The following is a 13,227-nucleotide window of genomic DNA, read 5'->3' on the forward strand; positions in this document are numbered from 1 at the left end:
TATTCAGGTCACTTTATTTGGTTTTCTTGTTTTACGCTGGTTAAGTGTGGTCTTTTTTGTGCGGTGTGTTGATGTGTGTGTCCAGATTGAATGACCAGTCATTAGGGGGTTAAATGGGGTCTGTTGTCTGAGTGCTCTGCTGATTAAGCTGGACCGGTTGGGGCTGGTGGGCACCTGCCATAACCCGGCTCAGTCTCATCCATCACCCGCTGACCTGGCCGCAGCCTGGCCCCCCGGACACCACAAAGGCCCCAGGGCCACGGTGGCCCCGGAACTGACCACCACTAATACCCCCCCAACCCCCGGACCGCGTTACAATGACCCGCAAAGGCCCCTTCCCCTCTCAGCCCGGCCAAAACCCTCATCGTGACCCTCCAGGATGACCGCTGCCGTCACCCCCACAAACTTTGAGAAATTAATCTGCCAAAGCCGGGAACGGACCGAAGATCTCCGGCTCTCATCTCCAAGACTTCAGCCTCTCTGAGCCGCATGGTCCACAAACCTGTTCAGTCACAGTTCACCCTAAAAATGCTGGTTATTCCGTTACATTTCAACCTGAGACAATGACAACTCATTAAAAAAATGGAGGTATTTCTGCGCTGAAGATCTGTAGTTGCAGCCAAACATAAGGCCTGTGGGCCAAAGCTGGCCTGCAAGAGGCTCCAAGTCAGCCGAGCCAAAGAAAAAGGTCAATAGAACTGATTTTTTTTTTGTTTTAAATGAATTTTTAAAAAATGTAAAAGCAGTGGACACAAAACACTGAGACCTGAGCTGAGACATGATGCTGCCGTGAAAGCTAGCAGACTCGCATTAGCCTCAAAGCTATGCTGGCAGGGACAGTTTGCAAAAAACACCCATAATGCAACAGCTGTACGAGTTTATTTTATGGGTGTTTTACTGTATTTTGCAAAATTTTATTCAAAATTGTTTATGTTGAAATTTCATTCATTCTCTGTAATAATTGCTTGGTTTTGTGAAAATGTTGATATTTTTATCATGCATGCTCTGCACCACAACAAAGAAAAACTTGAAAATTTAAATGCCATTGTGGAACTGCTTCACTGGTCTGGTGCATTCAAGGTGAAACAGTTCTGCATGTGGCCTGTGAACTGAAATTAATTTGATGCCTCTTTAATATGTTACACTTAAGTGCATGAATGAGGCACGTTCATTTGGAACGAAGCCGCCTGGAGGCTCTGACACTAACACACTTCAGGGTGGAACTCCCTCCGGCACAAACAGAGGCGCTCCCCGATTCTGCTGATGGGAGTGCAGTTTAAAACGTGTCCACTCATCCAGTACAAAAACACGAAGCAGACAATTTAAGCTGAGTGTGCTCGCCTAATCAGATCCAGCGCTTTAATATCAGCAGCTTTAAAGGAAAAAATCAATAAAACTATAATCAGTGTCCTGCACGTCACCCAGCTGTCCACCATAAATAATAACCTGATTATTAACAATACATCTGAATTAAACAGACTCTGCTGTGGTCATTTTCTTAATTAGGTCAAAAGCCACAGGGGGGTCCTGGAAAAACAGTGAGCAGGAGGTGAAAGTCATGTAGTGTTGGAAAAGACCGACTGTCAGAGCTTTGAAATAGTCATAATGGTCACGGGAACGGCGCTCAGACAGGAGCGACTGGAGAACGCTGCCTGCAAACTGAACAGTGGAGTGATTTGTAAAGCTTTAATGTTCTGAAAATGGCTCAGATCAGATGTGCTGAATTCTCAGTGAATGAGAGGAAACAGCTCTGGGTGTGTGTGTGTGTGTGTGTGTGTGTGTGTGTGAGAGAGCTATCAGATCACGGGGCTGGGTCAGCTGGTTCAGAGTCCAGTGAGACGCCATCGGAGCCCAGTTCACTCTCTCTGTGTAAGTGTGTATGGTGTGTGTCGGAATCTCTTATCGGCGCGGTGTGAAGCGGCTGGTAACACTAACCCAGTGACCCGCTGGCCTTGAAAAGCAAATCTCATTTATTGCAGCTCTGTTTCCAACCTTTTGCTCGCAGATGGCCCGGCTTGCTTCACTGTTATCATTTTCAGCTTTTATTACAAGCAAGTGTCGTGTGTGTTTCTCTGTTATTGACCATGATGGGGTATTCAAGGCCGGCGTAGATTTATATAGGAACAGCGTGGGAGCTACAAAAACTCAGCTCAGACTCTTCAAGCCTCTATTTTACAGGAAGTGACAACTCTCGACTCGTTTGAGACTCAAAAAATGTGTAAATAAAACACAAATCAGTGAGTATTTTCACCTGGAATATCACTAAGCTGGTAAATCACAGAAGCTTCAGTTGAGATTTGGGTCAAATTTCTGCTTGACTTCAGGCTGTGAGACACACGGTGAAAAATGTGCACAATCGCTGCAGCTGAACAACAGTTCTACAAGACAGAACTGAACTGGGATGATGAAGGTCACAAAGAATATTTTAAAAGACAAAAACTTTTTTTTTTTTTAATTAAAAGACAAATTTGAATACTATTTTTTGTTTTTTGCACAGGCTCAAAATCTCAAGCAAGACATTTGCATGCTGCAATCCATGCAAGGTGATTCTGGATGAATGCAAATGTTTTGTGGAAACCCCTGAGAAACCCAGAGGAATAAAGGCCTGATGAAATTCAAATAATTACAACTGAAAGAACAGAATTAGAATTTGATAACTGCTTTTGTTGTTGAATTCTTGCTTATTGCTGATTTTCTGCACCAGAACTTTCAGTTTATGCAACGCTTTAGTTTTGGGTCTGACTGTCGGTATGGTGCTTTTATTGTGGCAGTATGGTTTTACCATTGTCTCATTATTTATAGACAATTATCTCAGGTCTCAATTTAATAAGGCATCTTCAACTTTCACCGACACCTGAGTAAATTCGAATGTGAAAATCAGCTTTTCAGCTCAAGAAACGCTCTTCAAAACAAAAAGAAGTGTGTGACGCCAGCTAAATACGAGGAGCGACTGGTGGACAATCAGGATCATGTTGACATTTCAATACAGAACCCACAACCTTGTTTTTTTTGTGATTTCCTTATTATTGTTTAACACTCACACACACTTTCTCTTACATATAATTTCAGTTTCACACACACACACACACACACACACACACACACACACACACACACACACACACACACACACACACACACACACACACACACTAACATAAAGCCTGCCGCACAGCGTTTTTCTTGCTGCTATTCAGAGACGAGAGGAGAAAGGAGGTGAAAGATGGCTGTGACACATATTCAGCAACAAAACGGTGGCCCATAAATGTGTGTGTGTGTGTGTGTGTGTGTGTGTGTGTGTGTAAGAATATGAATTGGGACACTTCTCTGCACAAAGCGCATTGAAGTCGGTAAGTTTTCACACACATGCACACACTTACACAGTATCACAGGAATATAAGGTGACACCTGAACAGTCGCACAATATATCGAGTCTCACTCTAGATAGAATAAAGACACACACACACACACGCACAGAACACACACATACACACTCTATGTAGGTTCGCTGTTGGTCTGCCATGACCCAAAAACCACAGCGTGTGTTTCTCAGCCTTTTAGGATATATATTTAAGGAATTTCCCATTGGAATTAAGAAAGTATTTCTATTCTACTCTGTGGTGAAACTATTTTATTAAACATTTTTTGAAAGAAAAGATACATTTGATTTCATTTGTTTAACAGAAAGAACATTTATAGTATTGTATCATGTTGTTTTTGAATCTAAATTTAAAATTCTTTCTCACCTAACCAATGCAAATCTTGCATCAGACGCCTTAAATCCTCAGAGTGGTAATTATATTTGTTTATTCATGGGGATGATAGACTAAATAAACCATTGACAAAGATCGTCACTTTGGTTTTCCCCGTGTTGCAGCATTGTGTTTAATCAGAACTTGCACAGTTGGTAGTTTTTAAGCTTGATACTTTCTTTCTTGCTGCAAATGGGATTTGAACCTGGGTCACCTAAACGCGGGGTCAATATTTAGGCTGATCCCACACCAGGATGGACAAACTGAAGGATTTCTCAACAGTTAAGTGTTGAACCAAGAAAGTCCTCCCATGGTTTGCTCCTCAGTTTCATCATTTTGAGAAGCAAACTTACAAAAGCTTGTTGTTAAGCTCTTTACTGCATCCAAATGCTTCCCAGGTCTTCTTGAGGTCTGACAGCTGCAGCAGTGCAACACCAAGTGGAAAAGTTCCCAAACTCTTGGAGGAGATTATCAGGAAATCAAAGCAAAACAAAAGAGAACTTCCTGTGTGTCGAGATGCAATCGAGCTTCCAGCGAAAAACAACTGGATCCAAACACCAGCGATGCTTCTCTCACTGACTCATGCTGACGGGCATTTCTCTTTTGGCCATTGCACATATTTTTGTGTTTGTATGTGCGTGTGTGTGTGTCTTATTGTGCCACCTAAGTGTCTCAATTTGATTGGCTGATTGAAGAAGCGGCTTTTGTTGTTTGTGCTGTCAAACTATGAACCTAAATCCAAGACAAGGTTGTGACCACCTGTGAGTCCTTGAGACAGCAACACACACACACACACACACACACACACACACACACACACACACACACACACACACACACATAGCAGGTTGTGGCGCGTGGCTGCTGTTGCAGGGAGAAGTTTGGCTTCGGTCCGATTTCCCTGGCAGTCTGCCAAGCTAAACACACACATACACACACACACACACATACACACACACACACACACACGCACCCATTCACAACTTAGCGCTGAGCTCAGATAAAGGCTCCCCTGGATCTGGCTGGGTGGCTGCGCTCTGCAGACGGAGAGAGTGGAGAGAGGAGGTAAAGTTTAAGTACAGTCAGACAGGAGAGAGTAAACACTGATAAGTCCCAGCTGTGTGTGTGTGTGTGGGTGTGTGTGTCCGTGTGTGTCTGTGTGTGTGTGTGTGTGTGTGTGTGCACGCCGCCCCCTCCACGCACACACCAGAACACTTCCGAAGGCCCCCAACCTTTCCATCAGATCCATCGTCCCACACACACTTCCACCACTTTGATGAGGTGAAGGAGTGTGTGTCCTTGTTCAGCACGAGCATGTGTGTGTGTGTTTGTGCGTGTGTGTGAAGGAGAGAGGGGAGAGCCTGATCTGTTTCGTGTAAAGATCAGAAGATTCGGCTCATGGGCACGACGGAAGTGGAAGCCACACAGATTGAAGAAAACAGAGAGGAAAAGGAGGAAGAGGAGGAGGAGGGAAGAAGACGAAGCTGTCATTTATCAACAATGTTCCACGTCCATTAAGTCTAATCACCAAAAGCCTTTTTTAGATGCCAAGCTAAATAAACTCAGGGTGAAGCTTCCTCACTGAAATGGTGATTAGTTGTTGGTAACTTTGAAGTTTTCTTAAGAATTTTGTACAATATTTAAAGCTAATCCACACAGAATCCTGTCAGACTCATTTCTAAATAATCTCAGCTCCATCACTCGTAATGAAGCCGTTCAAACAGTTCTAATAATGAGCAGGGAGCCACTGATTTGTCGGGGTAAGCGTGAGCGTGCAATGTTCCAGAGTTGTTCACAAGTCAAGTCGAGTCTCAAGTCTTTAAAAAAAATCTCTCATGTCTCCAAATTAAGATGAACTAAAGGGAAAAAATGAATGGCTGCATTCAGTAAACCCTGGACTATAAACCACTGCAGTGTCAGTTTTATTGGTGTATTACTACTCATGTACAGGTTTACAGATTCAACATGGTTATTCATTTATTATTCATTTATTTGACGTTTTTCCAGGGACCCCCAAGCTATGGCTCATGGACTTCTGGGGGTGCGGAGACACCAGTTTGAGAACTGCTGCTGCTATTGTGCAAACCTGTGATTGTAGTTTTTTTTTTTTTGAAGGAAATAATAATGAATAATTTCTCAGTCTTTTTCAGTTTGTGAGAGTTTGTGCTCATGTGAAATGTTCGCTTAAATCCCAGTGATGCCCCTGCTGGACTGCAGCATTTAATTTCCACTTGAAATATGTTTATTCCAACAATAGACTACAAATATATAAAAAACAAAGTATATTCCAGCATAAAAATATTCAAAAAATGTCAAAAAAAAAAAAAAAAAATATCACAGTGAAAATGAAAATAACAGAATCCTCTTTGCAATATGAAAAAACGAAATAGCAATATGTTTTGGAAAAGCACAATGAAGTAAAGTGTGCACTTTCAGAATCCAAATTGTAAATTATATCACAGAAGAAATATGTCATTGGCATTAGCCTGCGTCTCCACGCAGCGCGCACTGTGGCAGCGCACCTGTGTTCACACTCAAAGATTTCTCCCTGACAAATGAAATCTCAATCAAGTGTAGTATATCATTCGAAAGTTCAAGAGATGTAGAATGTCAATAAACTTTATTTAAATTTCCAAGATTAACGACAACCCAACCTGGTGGCCACAAGGGGCAGCAGATCAAATGATGGCGCATGAAACCTTTTTAATAATCCAGAGGAAAACGTGAATTCTGGTGAATCGCGTGGGAGGACTGGAAATGACCACAACACGGTAAGAAAATAAAATATATTGCTTTTAGTGTCCGTAGTTTTGGGATTTGGTGTGAGAAACATAAGGGTGCTGGCTGTGTAAAGTGAAGATCTGTTTTCTGTTTGGAGACTAACGCGAGGTGTTCTCCTCAGGAAATATCCTGCTTGGTTTTTTCTGAAAGTGCAGCTTTTCTAGTTTCATATGAGACCCACTGTGCTGAGGTGGAGCTGGTGGAGTTTTGTTCCGGATGTTGGTGGCTGGGATTTTTTTCCCCCATATATATTTAAAATTCTTATAAAACAATTGATTTGATGTCAAGGTGCACTTGGAGTGATCAGTTAGTGGCATTAGTGGCTTTTTGTTTGAGAAACAATTGAAAAAAACAGCATCCCCACAGAACTTCAGTAAGTTTTTACACACATTGAACTGGTTCATAATACAGCTGCTGGACCAGGCCTTCAGGCTTACACGTTCACAAAAAAAAAAAAAAAAAAAAAAAAAAAAAGAAAGTAAGGAAGGAATTAAGGAAACAGAATGATTGTTCAAGAGTCCCAAAACATGAGTCCAAGTCAAGTCTGAAGTCTCTCTGTGTGCGACTTGAGTTCCAGTGCAGTCCTCATCTCTGCAATGTTCTGAAAACACCCGTTTACACAGCAACAGCAGAAACACTGAAAATGATGTAGTTTTCATGTTGGGCCTCTAGTAGGTGCTCTTAATCGTTTTTGTAAAGAAACCAGACGTTAAGAATGGGAGAACTCTGACACTCATATGGACAGACGACCGAGGTGGATTGTTGCTACGAGTTAATCTAGATTCTAGAATATGGACTGAAGATCATTACACCCTGGAAAAGTTCCACCTTGGAAGCCGTTTCCAAAAAGTTGCATTATCAGAGGCTCTGAGCACCGTTGTTGTCGTGTAAACAGAGACCTTGAAATGATTGTCATGTACACTGGCCCTTTTACAGGCGGGAAACTCCTCTGTCAATAAAAACACAGTGAGAACAATCTGTTGACAATTACAAACAACCTGGATATATTGCACATCCTTTGCCTGTGTTCTTTTTAACTCTACTGACTTGAATCCAAATTGAAAGCGATATGACCACTGTTGCACCTGCCTGTAAATAATTTCAGGTGCTTTGGGGTTATGTGGTGCCGAGCCTGATGGGAAGCCTGCTTTAGCTGTACTGTCATTTCCTCAGTTAATTAGAATGAAGCTGTAAAGAGAGTTGAGAGTTAAAGACACAGTAATTGCCTTCTTTCTGCCAGAAAACTGGAGTTTACAAAGAAATTTCCCATAATCTCAGTAGTTCATGAGCAAAAAACAGAAAAAGGAAAAAGATTACAGTAACATGTATTCTTGGTTTGTTTGACATTTTGTTTGCAAATTTGTATAATAGACGTGCTCTTAAATAAGGGATCATGACGTATTTGGGTCTTCAGAAAAAACCCTTTTTGGCAGTTTAACCCTATTTTGAGAACCAACATTCCAGGTATTTCACATTCCTGCTACAATTTGCATTTTTTGCAAATGTATAGCTTTACATATACGATTAGTCAAGCATCATTTCACTGGGTCTCCATTGCAGCATGTGAAATATTTGCTATTTATTTTCATTCAGAGGCCATTTTTGTGTGTTTTATAATCAGTCGGAAAGATGGAAGGACGGAAAAAATCCAGAGGAGTGGCAGCAGGTCACAGATGATGAGTTGTGTTTGGAAATCATCTCCAGCCATTTAAATATGCATGCTGAAACTTTATTGGATGAGTAAAAGGCAATTTGTAAATTTGGCTTCTCGTTATGGTGACAGGGGCTTAAACGTGACGGCGATCGCACATCTGCTCGTCACACACAGCTCCTCGGCGTGTTTACCTCCGCCGCCGCTGTTTTCATGCCGGGCCTGGATTCGGGCTCCGTGGCGGTCGCCCTGATGACACACAGCTCTGTCTGGCCTGTGGTTTCCTCTCAAGTGGTCAACAGAGCCCCCCCACGGCAGAGCGTGCACGCACGTGCACGCACGCAGACACACGAGGACGGATGCAATCACACACAGGATGAAAACATGCTGCTCAGGAACAAGCTGAATCACACGCATGCACACACACACACACACACACACACACACACACACACACACACACACACACAGAATCGTGCACACAAACAGCTGTTTCCAACATGCTGAGGCGGTCTGGAAACCACTTCCTTCCAGCGGCTCAAACAGATTTTATTCATTTCGTGTTCGCTCAAACAGGCAGGCAGAGCACTTTCACTGCACACATGCGCTGTATGTGTGTGTGTGTGTGTGTGTGTGTGTGTGCGCGTGTGTACATGCATGAGACAGGAATAGAAGAAGAGAGAGAGTGAGTAAGATCTGTTCTTCCATGTTTGGATGAAGATTTTAGTGTGTTTGTAAGACACTCAGAGTTAATCTCTGCTCTTGTGAGTTTGAGGAAACCTTTTATGATGTGTTTGTAAGTGTTTATATGTGCGCTGTGTGTGTGTGTGTGTGTGTGTGTGTGTGTGTGTGTGTGTGTGTGTGCGTTAGCACGTGCATGCACAACACGGCTAATAGTTGGTCTGATAGTCATCGTGAAACGCGTTAAAGTCATTGGTAAATCTGTAAAATTCCAGAATGAAAAAAGGGACTGAAAAATTGCGTGTAATTCGCCTAAAAATTAAAAACACATAAACACACACAGACACACACATGCACACACGCTGGACACACTCCTTCATGTCGTAGCTGGTGGCCAATATCTGTCTGCCTCCGATTGGTCGGCCCTCTGTAAATATTTAGAGGAAGCGGAAGGGTCCACGGTCCAGCCTGTCGCCACGGGAGACGGATCGCCTCTCGTCCCACGCCCCTCCCCAAAACCTCACACACACACACACACACACACACACACACACACGCAACCAAAAATGCACACAATCATCTCCAGAGTCTCGGATCTATAGCTGCAGCCACCAGGTTGAATGGATCAATCACACACAAACACATGCACACACACACACACACACACACACACACACACACACACACACTGCAGGGCAGATATTGGACAAGGTGTTGATATAGCCCTCTCACACAGCCCTCCTCAACCCCTGGATGACCTTTCACCTCACCTCAGAATCACTCCGGCCAGTCACAGGTCACCTCTCCCTCTGCGAGTCCGTTACTCTCACAGGAGAGCCAGTTCTCACCTCCTGACCGTCCACGACGATCCTCCAAGGGCTTTAATTTCTACATAAAACGAGATGAAGTTTTGAGTTTTAGTCAGCGCAGCGAATCCCAGCTGACTATGGCGAGGGCGGGATACACACTGGACAGGTCGCCAATCCGTGTGAAGACAATACAAATCAGCGTAAAACAGTTGTTATTTCTATTCTCATGATTTGAAATAGTTTCGTGTTTGGTATAATTTATTTTTCATACTTTATTCATATTAATTTCTAAATAAGTGCATCAGTCAGATGAACTGATCAGATTCTAATCAGTGTAGGATCTAATCATTACCGCTTCACCAGGCCAAAGGGTCAAAAACATATCAGGAGCAGAGCTGAACTCAGAGTAGCATTTAACAGGTTATTCATCCATCATGTGACTGTCTGCATTGTACAGTCAGTTTGAAGGAAAAGAAAGAAACACAGACATTGGCAAATGTGGCCCAATTATTGCAGACAATCTTCTTTACTAATTTCCTGATTTTACACATTGTTAGATTTTTCATATAGAAAGAACAGTTTTACACTATCAGCAGTTACGTGAAACGGAAAAGAATTCTTAAATTCATTTTAAAGATAATTTCAGTTGATTCGTTAGACTAAACTAATCCATACAAGCTGTGTAATTGAAGAAAAAAGCAAATTTGAAAAGTCATTTTCAACAACATGCAGAAGTTTTCTTTCATTTCTTTCTGAAACATTACTGAAGATGATTAGAAAAAAAATGTGCCACAGATTTATATGTATAAGTATGGACAAAGGGGCAGCTAGTAAAACTGAATAAAAGCAAGTATTTCTTTGAGACAGATATTGCTGATGCAGGGGTGTCAAACATATGGCCCATGGGCCAAAAGTGTCCTGCCTGAGGCTCCAGTGTGGTCCACCAAGCCACCAAGCAAATGGTAAAACTCTCCAAGAGAAAACTGATTTTTTAACACATTTCTTAAACGAGGTGGACACAACACTGAGACCTGATATCAGTGATGTCGCTTTTTTTCTATTTCACTGTGCCTTTTCAAATATACTCTCCTGAACCACAACAAAGAAAAACTTTAAATGTAAAGGTTGTCATGGCTTTATTTCCCCAATCAGGTGATCTCAAGCTGAACTCAAGCTGTGTGTTTCCCTTAAACTGAAGCGTTTGAAACCCCAGGTTTGTCCGTGCTGCACGTGGAATCATCCAGACGTCCATTTTTACTTCCGCTGAAATGTTCTGTACTGATGTTTAAAATGTGCAGATATTTAGACTAGAATCCCGTCATCTCAGCAGGATCAAGAGAACCACCACTGAAGAATTTTACCGAGATGACTCATTTCTGCCCCTTTGACCTTTGACCTCGCTGAGTGTTTTTATTTTGTCATTAAGGAAGTAAAAACTTGAATCAGGGCAGAAAAACACACACAGAGAGCAGAAACCACACCCACAGCGCACCATTACCTCTCCACCTTCCGCTGCAGCCCGCCTCCGTCTTTCTCTCCTCTGTCAACCAGCCATACATCTTTCTGTTCACCACACACACACGTGCACACACGCACACACACACACGCTTCCATTACTGCTTCATCATGCTGACCCCGCATCAACCCCCCCACGTCAGCTCTGACCCCGTCCTACCCTTCCTCCATTCATGCCCCTTTTCTTCTGTCCTCCTCGTGCTCCTCTCCTCCTTCCACTCTCCTTTCTTTCCCCCTTCATCACTTTAATATTCTCCTCTTCCAGACCTCCGTCCCCCGGCATGAAGGAGTCATTGTGCGACCAAACCGAGGGGCGAAGGGAGGTGGAGGTGATCTAATGAAGTGAAGGAGGGATGAGGAGGGAAGGAGAGGAGAGGCAGAACTCAAGAGGACGAGTGAAAATCAGTATTTTTAGTCTAAATAAATACCCAAACTCACCTGTTATGTTTCTTTTATTTACCTCAGTTAAGTTTTGGAACTTTTAAGCAGGATTTATTTGCAAATCATCCTCGGCTCTGCTACAGCTTGTTTCAGGCCTCGTTTACACGACGACGTTTTAGGTGAAAATGTCGCTTTTTCGGCTCACAAAATGCTCAAAGTGATTGAGTTGGCACAATCAGTGTTTCCTGTTTTTTTGGCCCAGTTGGATTGTAGTTCAGTTTGACTCTTAACTCTAAAATGACCAAGTCCCAGGAGGATATGGACGGGGAGTCACGACCAGAGAGACTTCAGTTGACCCCTGACGTTACAGTGAAGCCGAACACTGGTGGAGCTCCGCTCACTGGCGTACACACACAGGAGCATAAAAAAAACAGACTTCCTCAGGTCGCCTCTCCATTCTGTGTGTCTCGTTGTGGTTTTCACTGATGTTTGATGTTTGGATGTTAACAGCCTCAAAGCAGGCAAATCCTCAGACCTTCCTGATGAGTCCTGGAGCCGGACTAATGGAGTCCTGCACCGGAGTTTGGAAACTTTATGGGACACCTGACGCACAAAAACATTTTCTGTGCAGTTTGTGTGTCTCTGTCAGCACTTTCAGTCCGGTCATCATGTTAATGTCTCCTCCATTTATTCATTCATTCATTCACTCGTTCGCTGGCGGCCCTGCGCCGTATGAGCCCCGGAGGTTGAACCTGTTTGTCGGCATCCAGTTTGATGTCATTTTTACGAGCTGGTCTGGGGCATTCCTGTCCGCTGTTCCCCGGGTTTAACACGCTGCTAATTAGAGACACAGAAAAAGGACAGAGACGGAGAAAGAAAGGAGGCGGGGGTGGAGGAAGGGAAGAGAGTGTTTGTCAGTAAAAGGGTGGGGAGGAGAGGAGTGAGTGTAATAGCTCCTATTAGCACATACCTTTAAAGAGCAGCATGTTTTACAGACTGGCAGAACTTCATAACGTCTCAGCAAACATGAGGGGAGCCAAACACACGGGACGTTTCATGTTTTCAGACACATCAGATTACTTCATCCAGTTTACTTCAGCCCTGAATTCAATCTGAATACTTTCCTTCACTCTCAGTGTTCCTGGTTCGATTTACTTTTTTAACTATTTTACTATTTTAATCCTGGTCCAGCAGAGCCGCAGGTCTGACTGTTTTCGATGTCTTCTTGATGCGATCATGAATTGAATAGACAAATAATCAATAAGCTGTACAGATAGCTGGGTGACGAGCCATTTTAGTGCATCATTTTTTCATTTTTGCAGTTTTGTGGACGGATGCAGACGGAGTCGAAGCACTTTCAAAACGTTCCACCTTGGGAACTATTTTCAAAAAGTTGCGTTTCCAGTTTCAGTAAATTGACTGAGTGAGCTTGCTTTTTCTACAAAACCCTAGAAAACCCTTGAAACTGCTCAAGTACTCTCAACTCGTTGGAAAGTTTAAACTAGTGCAAGTATAAACACGAGAAGGCTGCGGAGGAGGAAGAGCCTGGCCTTCGTTTAAATAGGAAATGTCCCCAAACAGCCTTTGGAATCATGTTTAACAGCGGCGTTTGAACAGAAAATCAAGAGAGGGATGTTTCTTGAGTCGTTTTGCTTCA

Source organism: Salarias fasciatus, chromosome 11 (assembly GCF_902148845.1).
Source record: "Salarias fasciatus chromosome 11, fSalaFa1.1, whole genome shotgun sequence".
Lineage (NCBI taxonomy): Eukaryota > Metazoa > Chordata > Actinopteri > Blenniiformes > Blenniidae > Salarias > Salarias fasciatus.